Below are 21,172 nucleotides of genomic sequence, written 5' to 3'. Positions count from 1 at the left end.
TCTGTTACTTGTGAAGAAAAAAAATCAAAAAAAGAAAAAGAAAAAAAAAACACAGAAGAAGAAAAAAATCCGGGGCTTGATTGCTGCAGCTTGCAGCAGGCAAAATCGGAGAGTTATTGAAGTGATCGAGAGGAAAAGGTGGAGGAGGAAAAGCTCCGTGATTCGACGCAGTTGAACCGATGGGAAGTGAACAGGTGCGCGGATTTCGCCCCCCCCCCCCCCCCCCCCCGCCCTTCTTGAGCCTCGTCCTGGGCGTTTCTGGGAGTTAAGCACCAGGCTCAATCGTGATTCTGGAGAACTTTGTCAAAGCTCTGGGCGCAATCGAATTGCTCAACCGGGCCTCGGAGATATTTAGTAGCCTCGGAATGAGTTTTTCATCCCCATTTTTAGGGTAGGTGAAAAAGCTCTGTGTGCAACATCCCGCAGCCCGCAGTCCGGGGGTCGGATTGAATTTATGATCAAAGTTGGCGCCGCCGCCGCCGCCGCCGCCGCTGGACCATCTGGAGCCTTGATTCAAAATTAATATTTTTGTATTTTATACCGATAAATCAAGCCCCGCCGCCATTTCCGTCACGATCACGTTATTTACGTTCTCTCATCACGTCGATGCGGATACGATACACCTGCACTATAACCCGAAACAAACCCAAGCATTCGTCGCTCATGCGAACAAATAGGCTCAATCAATCAGAACCACCACGACCCACCCCCCCTTCGCCCTTGGTTTTTATCCCAAACCGATCGTCTCTTTCACTTTTCTGCCCGTAAACTTGATGCAAGTTCTAGAAACGAGCAGACTTCGCCAGAAAATTTTACTGCCGTAAAGCTTCTCGTTTCGTTTTTTCCTATTTTCAGTTCAAGAATCATTAATTTATTCATGACTTGCTTGAAGTACAATTTTCATCCTGAATATCAACCCGTTGTTCAAATTTTGCCAGGTTTTTGATCATAATATTTTTTATAAAGTAACTGTATACATAGATGAGAGAAAAAAAAAAAAAAAATTCGAAAACTGTGAAAATAGTTACCCGATGCCGAGAAAAGTTCGACTTACGACGAATCAAACCACTTTAATCGTTTCTTATTAGCAAATGAATGAACATTTTTCAATATTTCATGAACACTGCGATTTTTTGTAAAAAAAAAAAAAAAAAGATGTGGATAAAAATTTTGTATCGAGATCATTATTATAAATTTTACAAAAGCTTGAAATCATGATTAAGTTGCATTGCTGAATTCTTTCGTGAGTATTGAATGTTGTGTGCACAGTGAGACATATATATATATATATTTCAAAATTTGATGGAAATTGTTGCTTTTCGAATTCGGATATTAAATTTTTACCAATTTTTCCGACCGTCGCGCTCGGTACATATTTCATGTCCTGAGAGAAGAAAGAAACGGTGAAACAGAACTTTTAACCAACATAACAAACATAACTTCATCGGCCATTAAGAACGACGTGAACGTTTGTTACTCAGACGTTAAGGCTTGTGCTTTGAGAGTATAAAGGCGCCTGTGCAGGCTGGGGGAATATAATGATGCATTATGGATGCAGGAGATACAGATTTGCATGTATAATATGACGAGGGGCGAATAAATCACCGGTTTATACCCGGCTCTCTCTCTCTCTCTCTCTCTCTCTCTCTCTTATATGCCATTTGAAAGGTTTTTCGAACAACATTTTTAAAACATTTCTCACTCTATTTACCATCATTCACGGGGTCCATAAACCTTAGTTTTCGGTAATCGATACCTGCACAGTTGTACTAATCAAATAATTAACAAATTACGAATGAAAATCGATTAACTATTGCATGATTATACGCATATATATAGATTAGGGTGTTTCACAAAAAAATAATTTGCAGTTTTCCACCATTGGTACCTGGTAAAAAGTTTGTTCAAGTTAAAAGGTAGGTAAAGTGTTCCACGTTTAAAGCGAATGAGATTTTTTTTAAACTACTTAATATGTAATATGAAAAGTCTAAGTGACGAATTTTTTTATTATTAATTCTTATCTTATAAAATAATTATGATTTAATATGAACTTTTAATTCAGAAGAATAAGATTCTTGGTTGATACATCGGTGTGTTATGGATCGTGATCTTTGGGTCGAAAATATAAATGTAAGGAAAAAAATAATAATCAAAGTGTCATAACGTGTTTCTACACAAATTCAAAGGGTGTGGAAAAAAAAGGAAATATCAAGCAAACGCGATCTTCCACGTAACGCAAAACGCTAATCTTTCCACAAAATCTATCTTTTAAGTTAAACAAACTCTTTAAGGGATTCCGCGGTAGAAAATCGCAATTTTTTTTCTGGCACACCCTCATACAGATATATTAAATATATATAGAAACTTCCGTCATCAGATTGATTTAGTGTAATTGTCGGGGAGTCTATTTGGAATTTGAAATTCCCCTTTCCTGCCGACAACACCGTTTTTGAACAGGTAGTTCAATTAATGTCAGCATGGTGTTGTGTAGAAATTTCGATACATTTCGTGGCTTTTTTTTTTAGATGTGAAATTATTGATTATATTGTTAGTATTAACTGCCTTGACGGACTTAAAAATACAGAAATTAAAAATACATTCATAATCAATCAGAAAACTTTAGATGAATATCAAGAACTGCATCGTTGAATTCTTTCTTCCTAACAAAAATTTTCGTTATCCTTAAGACTGATATTCTTTCTCAAATTTGAGGTTAGGTTGTCAACAATAATTATATACTGATTTACCTCATTTTTTCACCTCAGAGCCGATGGTGAATTGGGAAAAATGTAGAGAGAAGTGTAGTCGACATAGCTGTGGTTGAGAGGGTGGTGATTGATGGTCGAGAAACGGTGAAACGGTGTTGCTGGCGTTTCTTTCAATCGCAGAGATTCCGCGGAAGCCAGTCGTCTCAGAGACTGGCGGGTCGGTTTAACGCCGGTTTAGCCTTACGGAGTACAAAAACTAAACAGCAAATCTGTAGACGTCGGCGGCTGACATCCCCGGATCACCTTGCCTCACCGACTAACCTCCACATAAATCAGCATTTCCGAATTCGGTTCTCTAGCCTCAGGCTATTGCCTCGATCCGTCAATGCTGTCACGCGTTGGACCGGAACTTCGGCCATTTTCTCACACGGATTGCCAAAGTATTAGTATTATTACGAAAGATATCTATCCATGCATGGATACTGCGCAAAGAGATCAAACTCAAATGGCAGAATTGACGAAACTCTTTAGAGTAATCGTATAATTTAGGTTTACTTTTCTGCCACTAGTGTCGCTAGTGTTCCTTTTGCACGATGCAGGGATTCTCATGATCGACCAATCAATGATATTGTAATGTGATTGGTAGTAATTTTACAATTTTGAGACAAAAGCAACTCGCTCTTCTTCTTTTATTTCGACTTATTGTCGAAGATTGTTAATATTTCTTTTTTAAAATGTTATTTTATATCGAGTTACTAAAAACTGTCGAAGAAGCGAACGACGACGTGCATTTGTAAAGAATAACGCGAGAGTCAATACGTAATGAAATGTCCGATGTACGAAATTTGACACAAGAGTTAATACGATGTTCAATTCACAAAATTTGACATAAGAGTGATCGTACCGGTACTTACTTCACGTGGCTCGGATCGATAATCCGCTCGACAATTCGGCGCATGCGCACTAACCTAAAATTGAACGCATTTATCCTATTCGCGTTGAGTAAATATGGCGTGACGGCGCGTAAAATTTGAACGACTCTAAGTGACTGAGACGGTATAATTTGATTGTAATCGATCTTGTAAATAGGAATTTCGACGCTGACGTTGAGTTATTATGCAAGATCTTATTTTCGTGTTGTAATTGAAACTGCCGCATTTTCAGAAAATGTTCTCATGACGTCAGAGCCTGGGTATCAGCACTATTTAATCACCAGATAACCTAAGTTTCTAATTTTACTAAAGGCAAATCGTAATTCCTGGGAAGTTTCAGATTACCTCATGTCAATTTTTTTAATTTTTAGTAATTTTACTATTGTTCTGAAATCGAGGGGCCATTCCTCAACCTCAAAATTAATTTGTTCCTGTTATCAATTTGTCGTTAAATAATCGAACAAACAAATTCCAGAAATTTCTTCTGACAACCGTATTTCATTCTTAGAGATTTTTCTCACACTCATAAATTGAGTTGAAAAGTCGATTAGATAAATATTTGCATAATATTAAAACGAACAAAATAATTAGCTATTTATCAATCGTTTGTAACGGTGTAAAAGTGAGTATTAATTATCGAGAAAATATGCCGAAAAACAAACAAAAAATTTGACTATTCTTTGAAAATACAATCTTCTTATTTCCTTGTTGAAAATTTGATTTTCTTTACATTACGGATTGGATAAAAGAATCGCGTGTCAGCCTGCGCCAAGATATTGATGAAGAAAGAATCTAAAGATATTATTTGTCTCCTTTTTGTCGTCTCTCCCCTCGTTTTCATCCTTTCTTGTCACTTGCTAAAAAATCGTAGATATTTGTTAAGAACATCAGTGAGAAGGTGAATGTGACTTTAGTGAGATATTCCAAAGATTTATAATCCGGCACTTCCGGTTCCCGTGCATAGAAGGGACGAGACAAGCCTTCGTTCGTTCATTTTCATCGTTCTCTTCGGTGGGGCGGCGGGTCGAGCGTTGGCACCCCGACGAATGAGGCCATTTGTAGACACGAGTATTACACCCTGGCAGTCTGCTGCCACGTCGTGGAAGGGAAAATTTTGCTGCCTGTGATTTAAAGGTCTATTAGGCGATGATGTCCAAAGATTAGTTACTTTTACTCCGCGGAGTTTCGTACCTTCTGCTTCTTCATCCCCCTCTTCCTCCGCAATGGCCGACAATCCGCGAAATCTCCGTTCGCCCGGAATGACGACAATCATATCAATGCCGAGGAAATCAATGAGGATCAAAATTCAGAGCTCATAGTTCGAGCTAATGGAAAAAAGAAACCCGATGGCATTTCTTTCGCTCGTGCGTGGCACAATGTTGAAAATTTTTTTTAGAATGTTACTGTAAGTTACTGCAATATTCCACGAAATATCTGAAGCGTTGAAAATACTCGCAGTTTTCTTATAAATTCGATGGAACAAAAAGTACCAAAAAAATCGTCACCAGATCTCGTCTTTAAAGAAAAACAAGACTGAATTCCGACAGTTACTTTTTTTGCGATAAAAAATTTCCGTTATTGTTTCAAACGAATCGGAAAACAATCAGCAGCAGTCGTTGCCCTGCAATGTTATTAATTAAAAGCTCATCGGTTACAATCAAAATGTCATTCAATGCCATAAGAGAATTGGATTGACTGACGCACCGCGAAACGAGCCATCTGGCGAAATGGAGAGACGGTGAAACCTGAAGCGGTTAAGCAGCGCCGGGAATTCCCAATTCACGTAATAATTATCGCTAATTGGACTCGCGGATTATACTCAGACAGAAGTCGCACACAACGTTGTGCGGAAATTGAGCCGCTTTCCTGTGAGAATAACTCGTTATTTTTGCTACTATCCTTCGAGTGAGTATCAGAATCCAAGTACTGGAGCCTTGAAGGGCAAACGAGCTTCAGGTTTTGACGTTCTGATTGGCAAAAGCAGCGATTGAATTGAGAAAGAGCTGAGTGCCATGTATTTTCAATTTACAATGTTTATAGAAAGGAAACTCTTTAGTCCTTGCTAAGCTACCTGAGCCAATACCGTAAATGATGAGTTGAAAAGTGAAGACTCTTCATATGAAAAAAGACAGGTTTCTCTACCTTAGGAAAAACCGTACGAATAAGAGTCAAAACTACTCTCTCTCCTACGTCTTTAAGTATGGTACATTCCACACGAAAATCAGCAGGCCATAAACCTCATCCTCTTTAATTTCAATTAAATCCAAAAAGGTCTAAAATTTTTTTTTTCTTCTGATTTTCTTAGTCACTGGTGAAGCTTGAAAACAATCGGAAAACCAATTATGAAAATGCCATTATTAAAAATCTCAACAAATTCACAGAGATTCTACGATTTGAAATGTGATTTTCAAGTACCACGCAATAGTGAGATCTCAATATTTACTATTTTTTTTCGTAAGCTTGTCTTTTTTCTATGTTGGAATTGTTTTTGGTTTTTGTTTTTTTGTCCCCCAATTTCCAATATAAGTAGGTCACGAAATCATGAAAATAATGTGATTCCGAAATTTACTTAGACCGAGACGTATAAAGAATAAAAAAGCAAAAACAATTCCAAAATGGAATAAACTAAAAACATGCGAAAAAAATGATCAATATTGAGATTCCATTATCGTGTGGTGCTCAAAAATCCCATTTCATATCATAAAATTAGCGTTCTCGTAATTGGTGTTGCGATTTTGTATAAATTTCACCAGTGGTTGTAGAAATTCTGAAATAATTCCCGAAACCCTTCAGAGTTGGCAAGAAAATCATACTAAAAAATAATGAAAAATGAAGGGGGGATGAGGTACATGCGTTGCTAATTTAACTTGGAATGCCCCATATGCAATCAGGGCAGCTTGCTATACTTATTGAAAAAATCTAGAATCATTTCCAAGTAAATTGGAATTTGAAATATGTATTCCACATAAATTTTAGATTGAATTTTTCACTGAATTCAAATACTCATTAAACATCGAAATATCAAGAACCCATTGCGTTTACGTAGAGACAGTGAAACGTCTGTGATATGCGGGTGTAAAAATTAATGAGTGTAACGCAAGTCTCAAGTTTATCAACAAACCAGTGTGCGCAACTCACATATTATATATTCGCACGCAGAGCCTTTCAACTCAGCAGCTGATATTCGTTTAATCTGCATATTTCGCCCTGTTTTTTACACACAGCCCCTGGCGCCCGATTATTGCGTGGTACGCATTACGTGTACGTTGTGGAGTGCCGTTGCGTGCCAGAGCTGTAATCACGTTTTTTAATTACCGAGCGTTCGGCGGGTACCTAATTGCTACGCATAATCTCTTCTCACGTAGGTGAAGGGTACTTACTTCCATAATTTTGCGACGGTTTCATTCCCCTTCCACAAAGCACGCGGCAATATTCCAGAAACGTTGCTACGATATTTCTATGTTGCAATTGCAGCTGCAAAGTTAAACGGGAATATTTTAACACTGTTTTAATTTTGCCACATTCCTATGGTCGATATTATTTCGAATTCTTACAACAATGTTGCTCTATATCATGTCAGAGAGCTGATTTAAAAATTTTGGGGAAGATATTTGGCTGCAATGTTTCTGCAACATTACGCAATTTATACGAAATAGTAGAAACCTTGAAAATATGAGTTACTGCAATGTTTGGGTAAGCAATATTACGCAATGTTTTTGGAATCTTGTTCTATTACAATAAATATCACAAGCCTCGTAGAGACACGTTGCTGCAATATTGTGCAATATGTTCAAAAATATTAATAATCTTGATACAACGTTACATTTTTGCAATGTGTAAGCTAAAGTGTCACAAATATTGCAAAATTCTGTTACTTCAATATGTCTGAAATATTCAAAAAACCATTTAAATTTGTATTGCTTCACTGTTTCTGGAATAATTCAAACCATACTAATGTATCTGCAACATTGTATACGAAGAGGTTGCTGCAATTTTCTTAAAATATCTACATACTTCATAGAAGATCGTGACCTGAACCAGTCCTTCAGTTCACATCGATCATTACACGCCATGATTGCCAAGAATATTTCTCCAACTGGATTGAAGACCGAACTTTTCATGAAGTCATTTCCCCATAGTAAATGGAGAGAGTTTTGAAACGGTACCCAATGTAATATCAGCGAAAATGTTGGTTTTTCTCTAACGGACAGAGGGAGAAAAGTTAAAAGAGAGTAGAAGGGGAGAGAAAGCAGCGTATTAACTCGAACGAAATGCGAGTCCTTGTCTCCAGTCCCCCGAATCCCGCGGGGTACCAGCTAATACTTGGCCAATGCGTGATCAGAGTCCACGGGGAAATCTGCTGGGACATGCTCGCCACCCCCGCCAATCCAGCCAAGCCTATCTGACCTACCCTCCATCCTATCCTGCTCTTTTGGCACTCGATACCTTCACGGCTCAAGAACTCCCTCACAGTTCCAAACCCAAGGCGATGTGGACAGGACTATTCGGAAACTGCTAGTCGTTGGATGTTTTGAATGATCGAAATTTCCTGGATTAACGAGTCTTCTTTGGTTACGAAATTGATTTTGTATACATATAACGTTAGTGTGTGGTCTTGAATAGTCAAAACTCCGAATAATTAAACTTCCTACAATTTGAAATGTGCATCTCATTTTTGAACGATATTGGATTTTGACTCTTTCAAGGTTTAATCATTTCAAATTAATTTGGACTTTCGAGACTGAGTAAGAGTTCAAAAAGAGGACAAAAACAGGGGGGGGGAGTAAAAAACCTCATGATTTTGGAATTCAACTATTCCTGATCATCACTGTCTTGACTTTCGGGCCTATATAACTATCCAAACTAGAGATGAAGAAGAAGACAAGTTTATGAAGACATCAGGGACTGATGAAATTCGATATAAAATATGACATATCAGACTTCTGACCATTGGCAAATTTTTTTCATCCACACTCGGTTTGAATACTTTTTCAGAGGCATATGCGACGGTGGGTTTACACGACGACAGTACCTACAAGGCATGCTAAAACGAGTTCGAAGTATTCTTTGAGTGGAGTTTGACAGCCGGGAAGAGAAGTGTTCCACGTCAAAGCCCGGGCCCAACTGTATTCATACTCGATCGTGAATTTATGCTTACCAACCTTCGTCACTCGTTTTACGGTGAAAGGAAAACCCCGCAGCGGGTGATGAAGGGAAGTTCTGAACAGCCACGCGGAACTCGGTACATTTCAATTCGGAAGAAGCGATTTAACGATACCCAGGAAAGTGAGACCGTATTACTAGAACGCATGATTTTGTCACGCTTAGACTAGTTTCACTTTGACTCAAGTTGATTAACCGGAAGTGTAGAATAGACCTATAATCGAAAAATCGATGCAAGGTGCTCCGTGAGTGATATAATTAATCCCAAGGCTCAATGGGCTCGGCATGTGTCGTTGAATTTTATGTCCTTTGGAGAGTCATATGTTAAGTATAAGGCACGAAGGAACCTTACGATTGGCACACCGCGTCATAAGATTAAATTGGGTATATTTTAACCGAGTTATCAAGGAAAGGTTTTATTATCCTTGGTGGAAAATTAAAGCCGCTTCAGGTTTGAGGACCCCATCAAAAAACGGAAATTGTTTCAAATTCACAAAGGCTTTTTGATTAAGTAGGCAGACTTTACTCTCACATGTGTGGAGTAATAAAGTAAACAGTCAAAGAGAGTAAATTGTGTTTCTTTTCAGTTTTGTATTCTGAAACCCTTGCGGTTCTGTTGGAGAAAAAATGGAAGAGACTCCCAACGGGTTTGGCGAGATGTCAATAAAGATATCAAACAGAACCCAGTCCAGTGTTCATAAATTCCCTTTTCCCCGGTCGACACCCGCTTCCGGTGGGCACTCCATGAAATCCCCTCCGATATTGCGAACACGAGAAAATCGGGTCGGTGAAAATATCGCAGAATTTCAGAATTCAAATTCCACTTTAAAGGGCCTTGATGGATACTTCCTTCCTTTGCGCTCCGACATTGCTTGCATTGTAATATACATATAAGTAAAACGCGGCGGGATATTGATCGAGAAGATTGGGCGTATCAATCCTGGTACGATAGAGGCCTGGTAAATAAATTAGAACATACCGTTAAGGGTTGGTATCTTTGATCAATCAAGTGATGCAGCAATTTCCGTGATTAGAAGAGAACAAAGCCCAGACCTGATAGTCTGAAGGTGAAAACCACAGCCGGCTTCTGCCATCGACGATTGATCCACCGTCTCGAGTTACACCAAGTCCAGTTCAGTTCTCGATTGGACTCACAGCTCGCCCATTGGACTCGACGTTGGTCGGTCTAACTACCGGCAACTCCTATAGTGGCATTGAGGAACCGGACAGTGATCAAGCTGAGATTGCCAGTTTGACAAGCTTGGAGAAGTTCTCTCTTCTCACCAATGGACAAGTTCCAAGTTTCCTGGAAACCGTGTATTGAAAACGGATCGGTCTTCATGATATACGTGTACAGAAGTTACTAGGTTTTAGTGCTGGTTATGGAGAGAAATGGGATTTCATTGAGAATTTATTTTCTGGCTACTTCCTACTTATTCTCTGATTCCTTCCTTCCTCTCTGCCTTTTTCCGTTTTTATACGGTTATCGCGATAAGGCCAGCGACAAATGAGAATCTTATCGGTAAAGACGGGGCCGTGGACGCTGGGGACGATGTTGGAGGTTGAAACCCTCCTTACTCCCTCGCCGCAACCATGGATATTATCCCGTAGGAAGAGAAGCCATCTTTTACGCTCTCGGAATACCAATGATGCTAACTGAACGGATAAAAATATATCGAGATACACGCTCTCGACGTCAAATCTTATTTCCACACACATATACATCCAAATTCGTTTTATGCACATGTGCGCACAATCAGTCCAATTCTAGAATGTCAAGATGTATTATTTCCAACCCCAGAATTCACTATGGTTAATTTACTTTTACACTTTTCAATATTTACTGCGTATTCATCACAAGTCACGAGGTCAACCATAATGCACTCGAAAAAGCTGCAGTACGAGCTTCAACTAACGAATCATCAATCATCACTTACTAGCTCAAGAATCTCAAATCATCTCGAATACTTTCAATCCCTCGCAATAAATTTTGCCACACCGTTCGAAAAAGAGAACTCAAATTCATTGGACTCTCGGTTTCTGTCCAATCAAGCACCGAAGATAAAAAGGATTTGGTTCGAAGCAATTTCTAATGCAGAATGCTCATCGAATCAATGAGTTTCGCAAGCTTGAAAAAAAAAGAGCTTTGATTCTGACGCTGATTCGTCTTTTTTCCACGTTGCTCTCGGCAACGTTACGCCACTTGCAGTACCAACCTAATACCATTTCTGCCGAAGGAAATATCCTGATTGAACTAAGGTTGAAGCCTTTGTTCGAGCGATGCAGCGGCAGGGATTCGACGCTATTGGTAGAACAGACGGTTTGCCGGGCGTTTCCATGGTCTAATCACAGTCGGAATCGAATATCGCTGCTGTGATACCAGGGGCTAAATTCTGCGAAGCCATCGTCCGGTTTCCTCCATCGAAAGACCCTCTTGATTGCAATGTGAATCGTTCATAAATTCGCGTAAAAGTACAAAAATGGTCCAGGAAATAAGAGAATATTTGTAGCTGATACATTGTAGTCAATTGTTGGTCAAGTATGGTCACAAATCAGGTATTTACTTTCGAAAAATATCGATAAATACTTATTAGTAACCAAATTCTGTCAAACAGCTTTGCCCAGATCATTTGCTGAACTTGTGATTTATAAACTGGATCAAATATCACGGAACCTGGGAGTTGAAAGCTCAAAAAATTACTTGATGAACCGTTAGTGCTGAATTTCAAGTGTAAGGTATTTACAGGTTCTGAGAGAAGGTTAAACCCACGGGGAAGGGTGTACAAACGAAGCGAAGAGAGGCGTCACTACGTGACTTTATTACCGCAGTAGAATTTCGCCAAGTGTATATAATACAACACAATAACAGCAATACCGCCATAAACGAAGACCATAATAATAGTGGCAATAACAATAACAATAATAATAATAATAATAACGTGGACGAGGTACAGCCAGGGAGCTAATGGATTTAACGGGGAATATATAGAAGTCAGTGCGAGGGAAATTCGGAGGGTAGAAATATGTGGGTAGGTAGGAAGGAGGATAAAGCCGGTGCTAAATATAGCCTGTAATTACTCTCGGGTTTCCAGAATTTCAATAAAACAAAACTATTTCGTTATTACGGACATTTGGACTCGGCGTTGGTGTTGCCGAACTTCCGTAGACAAGGCCATAAATCAGTTATAAAGTTTGTGGTGTTTAGTCGAATAACATCGAGTCAAGTACCGACCGAAAAGTGATCCAACAGAAGGTGGTGAGACTGTGAAACTCCGTTTTTTCACTGGTATAAGTCACTGTTCCAAGACATAATTTGGAAATATTTTTGCCAATAAGCACTTGTCTATATGTACACTGATTCGTGTTAATGTCGTTCAAAAGTTCACCCTTCATCCCTCTTGGATGGATTGATTTTTAACACGAGACAAAGAATGATCCTTTGGGATGTTGGAGACATATTTTAGCCTATTTTGGTACACCATTATGGTAGAGTAAAATTGTGGAAGGAAGGACGAAGGAATCAAAAATGACACGATATTTCCTTGTTTGAAAGGATTCTAGTTTACGCGGTTACCGGAAAACTATTACCAGCTGATTCCGTTTTTTCAAATTTCGAACACATTCATTTCAGGATAGATTGGAAACGAAACGATGACTTTTTTTGTAGAATATAACCTTAAATTATTATGTATATCAACTTCTACTCACTAGATTATTCTTCTTCATAAATTTCACAAATATTTTAACGATAGAATAAAACGCAAGTTGATTCACCTCGAAACATATTTCTTGTTATGAATCTGAAGTTGCGATCGATGAAGCTTGAGCGAAGACTGAAACAGTCATTATATAATACTGAGATGAAATAAAGAAGGAATAGCTCATCGGGCTGAAGTTGACGATTTCATGCTCATCATGTTTGTGAACCAAAAATTTAAGTTTCTTATTTGTCATTATAACCAAATCTGTAATAAACCCGAAAATACTTCGCTGATGCAAATACTGTACCGCATCAATGAACACGAATCGTCAAATATAGCTTTTAAAAAACGTTGCCGATTTCGGCACGAGTTCTCCTTTTATCTTTGGCATTACGAAAACGAGACAGTGTACGAAAACGCAGGCAGGTAGAAAGGAGGGCGAAGGCGAAGGGTTGAGCCCGGGTGTGTTAAACCGAGCACACACGGTGTGTGTGGGTATACCGGGTGATTTGGTTTGTAATATACGAGGCTTGGGGTATAATAAACAGATCTGTTCCCGTCACGAGCAGGGTTCGCAGGGCGAAGGGGCGTCTGAGGGAGAAGGGAACAGGTGTCTCGTAGTCGGCGGTGGTTTAACGGCCGCGCTGGGTCCACGGAAGGGTGGACGGGTGTTGCGCCGGACAATTGAATAGCTTCTATGGGGTCAGGTTCAAGCGTGGCAGCTTTATACCGGTTCAAGGCAAGCCTCGTTCCGAGGAAGATGAAACAAGTGGATGTCGCAGATTTCTATGAAAGAGTTCAACGTACAGAAAGAAAGAATGAGCCAATCAATCCAAGCTTGTAATTTCGAATGTCTAGTACAAAGAAACCAGAAACTGTATCTCTGAAGAAATTTTCATTAATTGTGACATCTGGGTTATAAAATTTGCATGAATTTTCATCGGAAGATGACTAAAGCTGGGCGTTGAATTATCGGTGAACTTTTGAATTTCGCAACGTTGGTTGATCGTAGGTGGCGGGAAAGCTGGGTTTAGGGGGCAATCCGTCAAAAGACACATTTGTCATCCCCCTGTCACTGCGCCCTCTCACTCCTAACCTCAAATGTGCTCCGTCTCGTTCTTGACGACTACGCCTCGCGTGTTTGAGCATCAGCCAAATATTAATGCCAGCGTCGATTATTCCGTCCAAGCTTATTGTCAGTTCGTCAGTTCCTCGAACCCGATCAATATCTATTGGAGTTACCGATCGGTTATACAAATGCACACGCACATATACGACCTGAAACAGGGCTGAAATAAAGCTATAATTTTGTTGTATTGCAGCTGCTAGGTGATAGGAATTTTGCAGGAATGTTGCGGAAATATTGTTTTAATATTGAAAAAATATTGCAACAACGTTCCAAGAATATTGAAGCATTGTTGCAATTTTATTCATGTACTTAGATCGATGGGACAACATTGTATTGATGTGTAATGCAACATTGCAGGAACGCTGCAGAAATATTACCTTAATATTTCAGAAATATTGCAACAATGTTCCAAAAATATTACAGCAGTGTTGGAATTTTATTCATGCGATCAGATCAGATCAATGCAAGAACATTGTTTTGATATATAATGCAACATTGCAGGAACGCTGCAGAAATATTACCGCAATATTTCAGAAATATTGCAACAATGTTCCAAAAATATTACAGCCTTGTTGCAGTTTTATTCATGTACTCAGATACGTGGAGTGTAATATTGTAGATATGTTGCTACAATGTTTCTGGAAAATTTTAAACCTTGGAAATTGGTGTTGCTGCAACATAACGTTTCTGCATTATTACGTGCCTTGTGAGTTTTTTAATTACATTTTCAGCAAAGCTTACAGTTCTAAAATCTTTGTTCTTGTACAGTTTCTGTATACATATAATATATGTATGAATTTATTCCGAGTGTCTAACGATTTCGCATCCTGACGTTGAATTACCAGGTTGAAGTGAGGATACCGTCGCCGAGACAAAGCGCGAAACAGATTTCAATCAGCTCGGAGGAATGTATTGTTGTTGTCGATCGGGACCGGATTGAACAGAACTCCGAGTTTCCGCCGGTGTTGCAATCAGAGATAATTGGTTATTATTTTCTCGGGCGATTTGAATTGGAACGGAGTTGATATCGTTGATATCGTTACTGCTCAGGAAGCCGATAATTCGTTCGAGTATTTTTCTATCTTCTCATTTTATCTCTCATCGTCGGCGATGAGGTGTAAGAAGCCAAACTAACGACGAAGATACGCGAGAGATCTAACACAGATAATTGGTGCTTATCGGTCGCATTATCCCCTCGGACACACGGAGGACTCTCACGTCTACCGGCTACATCCAGATCCCAGGAAACCGACAAGCTGATGGAAAATGCGAATCAGGTACCTTGCCAAGACCAAGGGGAAACGACCGGACGCTCAACGTCCCCCAGGACCTTAAGGAATCGCTGACTTGCAGGCAGTTATATCTTTTGTAGAGCACGTTTCAAATCTCAAAGTTATACCTACGCGAATTCGTCGGTACTTGAAATGAAATGCAATAAGTGATAAGTAATAAGAAAACTACAGTAGAATTCATCTGTTCGATGACCTCCGAATCGTTAAGTTAAATTTTTTTACGTCTAAGACAAAGTGAATTCTACTCACTGATAGTAGAACTAAAAAAAGAATAAAAAGGAAAAATGAAATAACAAAATTCAAGCGGTCGAAAAGAACATCTATATGTTCTTTGCAGAGCTGAGGAAGCCGACGATGATGACGATGGCGTCGAGTTCTCGTCTGTGCCAACACTCGGACAAAAACCGAGGAGTTATGAATCGTAACTGCACATGAATGTCTGAGGAGGTTGGTGCCTACAATCTGCGCGTTCATTTTGCGTTCGACTCTATACATATTCACTGCACACCGAAGTGTGCGCTGCGCAAAAATTACTTCATCACAAGATTGGTGAGAGAGCGTGAAGTCACAAGGAGACAAATCACTCGAATGAATAATTCTTAGAGGTCTTGAGTATTGCTCAATAGTTTCAAACATGAGTAACGACAGCATTTTGAATCCTCGTCAATTGATGTAAATATAAGTTTCTCAAGTCCTATTATTTACACCTCAGATGAATCTGTGGAATCTTTTGATAGGAGTGACGTATTGTGAGTGGCTTTTCAGTCCCGCTTTTGAGAAGCTTTGGAGAAGTATATGGGATATTGTATAAAAAAAGATTTCATTTACAAAGTGTACATACTTTGACGTTCAGACGATATTGTGAGCAATTTTATCTCAATAAGAAGTCGACATATTTTGTACTCGTAGATAGCTTCTTGGCTCAGAATTTCTAACTTTAGACATCATGACGTTACGTTGAAAAGGTCCCTTTTCTTCCTTTATTTTTACCTTTCTTCAGGAATAATTCAAACCTTCATTGATCCCAAATTGTGCTCAATATTTTTCCACGCCTAATTCTATCACAGTTTTTGTCACTAGTAAAATTGTACAAGCAGAAAAACTTCTCGAACTGTAGATTCGACACTTCGCGTTAAGGGGCGAAAAGGGAGGCAGGTTACACATCCAGAACATTTAGAAGAGTTTGAACAGCGTCGGGCTTCCGGTTCCGGCTAGAACCAGCCCCGCCAGAACGGAGAGAGCCAACCTCCACCCCCGGCCGGATTCTGCTTAGCAAGCATGTTATTATATGTTTGGTCGGAAGGGAAGACTGGCAGATACACTCTACTCTACCTGCCTGTGCTGCGAGGGTAGTTTTTAATCTCCACAGTCGCACTGTGTCGAGGAGAAGGTTGAAAAGATAGGTTTGCAGAATCTCCGGAGCAATGAAGATTGCTTCTTTCTAACGAACAGCGTTGCTTATGGTTCCAAAAAATGTTTTTTTTTGCTTTTGAAGTTAGAGGCTGCTCGAAGCAGTTTCGATCAAGGGGATGAAAAGTGATTTCGATAACGATGAAGACCGTCCGGATTCAAATTTTGATCCAACCAAATTCGATCCATCGCTCTTCATGAGGGCCGAAGCGATGCTGAGGCAGTGATGAGAAGCCGGGCAACCGACTCATGAATATAACATCAGCGGGAGTTCCTAATTGGCTGGAACCTAATACAGCAGCTGCGAGTTTCGTGACGTAGGGGATAATCGGCTTAAATTTACACCGGAATGATTGAAAGGATGCGGTGAGACTAACGTCGTTTTCGACCCAGCCGATGAGGAAGGAGTTGCTGTTCAAATGACGCGCCTTGTCGCCTCGTTCTTGGTGGAGGGGGAGGGGTGGATACAAGGCTTTCGACGGAATCAAATTTTCCACCGCGAGCACCGCAACGTTGTCTTATTCTCTGCTTCACATGTGCCGCGAATTTATAGGCTACACATCATTCCAGCGTCAAGGATTATATTGAATAAACTCGGTGCTCTCGTTCGTGCCGCGAAGGGTTGCAGTTTTGCCTCTTTATGTACGCTCCTGTTTTGTCAAGAAGCTGTCCCAGACGGTGAAGAGATGTGTTTCGAATTTCAGGCATCAAAATTACCGATATAGTTTAGACAGTGTTTCGGTCAACTTGGTAGCGCCGTTTTTGTCAAAAACTCTGCGGACAAGTTTATCGAAATTTTATGTGGCTGATACTTAGTAAGAAGGATAAGAATCCTTGGTTGTGATGGTTAATTGCCGAAAGTATGAATCATTTTTTAAGACGTTTCGGTTGGAGCATGAAACTGCGAAACAGAACATATTCACGTCTATAAATTGTGTTGACTCTAATAACAGTTATAGACAAAAAAAAAACAGACTTATTAAGTTTTTGGATAGAACTTGTATGATTATAAAGGTTAGGAAACCCTAATCGACATTTTGACTCTAATACAATGTAAAGTGACTCTAAATTGTATAAAAGAACATGTTTATCCGAATAAAAAACAATTTTAATACAGAGCCAGGAAACACTTAGGTCGAAAAATATCGCAACATCGTATCGTCGATATTTTCCACCGATTTTCAACTACACATGTTGGTAGAATGCAACTGCAGTTTTGTATACAAGTTCTCAAGTTTTTGGCCAGTGAGAGGATACAGTTTGAATCGAAAGTTGTTTTTACTGAATCCGTTTTTCTTTTCCGTTTTATTTTCCCGAGGTTGAAACGAGTAACGTTGAAATAAGAAGACATGGAAAAACCGCCACTATTTTAAGGGGATGATATAGTCCGTCCTTACCGACTGCGTTGACCACCTCTTGTTTTTGCTATTATCAAAGGCTATGCATCGCAACGAAAAAAAGACCAACACAGCCGTATTCTACATGCGTTTCTAAACAAAAACACACCGATACATTTTCACATTACGCATAAATAAATATATAGCATGAAAAATAAGACATCCCGATGACGGTGTCGTATATTTTGGCATGCTTAATCCATGGATTTGGATGTTCAGAGATATTCAAGTCTACCTCTTGAAATCCTTCAACCTGTTCGAAATGCATCGTCTCATTGACGTTATGAACACAAACCTTGTTTATTTTCAAATATTTCGGGACTCACATTGAACAAAATGATGGATGCTTGGTCAAGAATAGTTTGCGGTAATGTAATATGTCGGAAATGAGATTGATTCGACTTACTTTTGACCTCTTCATTCCTGATTATTGTACCTAAGCACTATCATCCTGGTTTTTTTATTCCTCGTTCTTCACATAACCTTCATTCTTCCCGTTATTCGAGAACAAAGGATTTGCTGAGGACAGCAGACGCCTTCGTTAAGCATGGCAGCGATAACGCGGCGTGCTTTGAGATCTGGTAGAGACCCAATTCCCTTTATCTTGTCGTACACCCTTTCATTTTTATCACATCCCTCCCACTCGTTATTCCGGTAATCCACACTTACTACCCAACGGTGCATTTGGTCGTATTATTTTACTACTTCCTGGATGCTCGTTAAGTTGTAATTATTACGATTGCAATCAATGAATTTCGCGCAACAACGGTTTAAAGGTTTAAATCCGTTGGGAAATCAGTCGCATTTTCATCGTTCTTTGCAGAACATAGTCGTACGTCACGGATCACCGAAACGAGCGTATGGATGAGAAAAAATGTTGCAGAAATATTGCAGCAAAGAAGCGGGGCGTTGCAAAAATGGTAGAAAATTGGAAAATTGCTTCCATGTTTGGAAAAACATTTTACCAGAGAGGCAAAAATGTTGTAAAAAAACATTGTAGCAGACGAGCATTGTGCTGCCACAATGTTGCATAAACGGAGAATCGGGAAATATTTCAACAATGTTGCGAAAACTTTGCAATAATTTCGCACAAATATTGCAGCAATGATCCAGTTTCGATAGCACATTGAGAAAAATTTCGAAGGAACGCTGCTACAATGTTTCTGATACATTTCAGTTCCTGAAATACATGGAAAACATTTTCAACATTAGAAGTTAGGTTCTGGTTTGGTTTGGTTAGCGATGCTTGCTACCGGTGTTGAATCCATCGGGAAATCAGTTCTGATTCCATACTTTCTTGCAGAATATCTCTGTGAATCACAAAACCCCGGAATGGGTGGTTGTATCAAAAACACCAGCCAGTTATCCCCGGTTGGCTGGATCGGATGGCTCGGTGCAACGCGATTAGCAGCTAACAAGGCAAGACGAGGAACACCTTCGAAACTCTCAAACTATTCCCCAGATGGGAGCCTTCCTTTAGAGGCATGGTAGCAACGGCTTAGTTCGCTTCTCTGCTTTTGCCTTTGGTTCTGTTGCTGCGGTGATATACGCCATGTTTGTAAGTAAAACCAGACCAAGATCTTAGATTTCTCAGGGGAATCTCCTCGCTGCAGTATCGACGGCTATTTTCAATTCCACGGCATATCCTCATTCACACTTTTAACGTCAAACCAAATCAGTCTGGGAAATTTCGACTGTTTTGTAATTATTTTTGAACGGTATTATTCTCAATATTTCCAAATAAGAAAGTCTCAGTTGCAGAATGAACGAAAGTGTCGTAAATTTTTTTGATTTTTACCGGTATGTCAAAATCTTACTGTATCTGTGCATTCTAAACATGATTTGGCATGAAAGTAAAGATCTGAATGACGAGAATTTAAATCTGGATACTGTCAATTATTTATGTCGATTTTATGCAAAACAACATTTTTTCACTTCAAGTATCAAAAGATATTTGGAAAAGTATAATCAATGCAATTGAACGTCTGCAAAATAGTTCTACGTGACATTGACTGTTTCTCTTTTTGGAACTAGAATTCGAAAGAGGGTTGAAGAATCGGAAAGATTCAAATCGAAAACGAATATGCATATTCTGAAAGCAAAATTTATGAATATTGAAAAAAACGGAACGAGAGTTTTGTGGAATAAAAATTAAGAATTTTACGATCGGTTATTCGAACTTTGACTTTCAGTTTGAAACAAAATTGAGACCCCCTTATGGAATTTTGGAATCGTTTTGGTAGATTATTTCAATTTTGGAATTTTGTACCCGATCGATAGCAGAAACGTGTTCTTCGTTTTAGATTACAAATCCAGGTTCAAAAAAATTCTTCGTCTTTGATCCTGATTGGATAAAGACGTCGATTCGCCAATAGTTACACAATAAAAAATGGCAGAGCAGAATTGTGAGTTTCAAGTGAATTCGAGGGGGTGAAACGGTGATTTTGCAAACGATCAAAAACCAGAGGTGAATGACGAGATAGCGAAATTAGAACTGAAAACGACTTGGAGGCGTGGAGAAGAAGAAGAAGAAGAAGAAGTTGAGGGAGTCGCGGAGATTTCGGGTGATTCTGGGGTGCAGAGGGGCATTCGAGGGCGTTTGGGTTCCCGGGCAGCAATCACGTCACTAGAGAACTCCGGGCACGTCGCTTCCTTCCATCTCCTTGTACCTACAGTCAGGATTGCAGGACGCCTGCGCAACGTCCTCGGGGAACCGCTGCTGCGAAATCGTCACTCCTAGGATTTTTGTCATTCATATGTCCCTTCATATTTCCGTGCTAAACGTAAGTAATAACTTCAATTCAAAAGTGTAAGTGACAAAAATTTGGACTAAAAGAAAAAAATTTTTCTTAGTTCTTCAAACAACTCGTGAACTTGTTTTGCTCGATTTACTCTATTCGATAAGCAATTTTATTTGTTTTTTCCAGTTTTTGAACTCTGGTCTATTAAATTTACCGGAATTGAGGTGTTGCAGGTTCTATGATTAAATTGTTTTCACTACAAACGAGTAAACATCGTCTCAGCACTAATAATTTAATTCAGACTCTGTTAATACGCATTTTGTATCATCTTTTTCAGATAAAAATTATTCAAATAAAATAAAACTTATCCAAAGCAAAAAAATTTTCTTCGAATCAAGTAAATATATTTCGAAGTTTCAAAGAGCGCTAAATATTTGAACAGCGCTAATAGAATATTCATTTGTTTTCAATGAAAAAAAGAAATTGAATAAAGTAATTAATACCTGTATCCTACTAAATTTATTAGTTTATTGTCCGTCGCATTTTCAACAAAACAAATTGCTTATCAAGTAAAGTGAATCCGTAAGAACAAGTAAATTTTCTGAGTGTGCATTCATCACGAATATTCCAATTGGTTGTCTTCTCAGTTTGCAAGATTATATGACGTTGAGGTTGGCAACGTTTATGTAACGATAAATT

General features: G+C 39.1%; 1 protein-coding gene across 11 annotated transcripts in view; it reads right to left on the bottom strand.

Moving 5' to 3' along the window:
- Window positions 1–21,172, bottom strand: part of LOC124416810 (CUGBP Elav-like family member 2) — a 296,524-nt gene that overhangs the window by 93,884 nt on the left and 181,468 nt on the right. The gene's annotated exons all lie outside the window — the stretch shown is intronic.

Source organism: Diprion similis, chromosome 3 (assembly GCF_021155765.1).
Source record: "Diprion similis isolate iyDipSimi1 chromosome 3, iyDipSimi1.1, whole genome shotgun sequence".
Classification (NCBI taxonomy): Eukaryota; Metazoa; Arthropoda; class Insecta; order Hymenoptera; family Diprionidae; genus Diprion; species Diprion similis.
The sequence above is the reverse complement of the archived record's forward strand: the minus strand, read 5'-3'. Positions and strand labels throughout refer to the sequence as shown.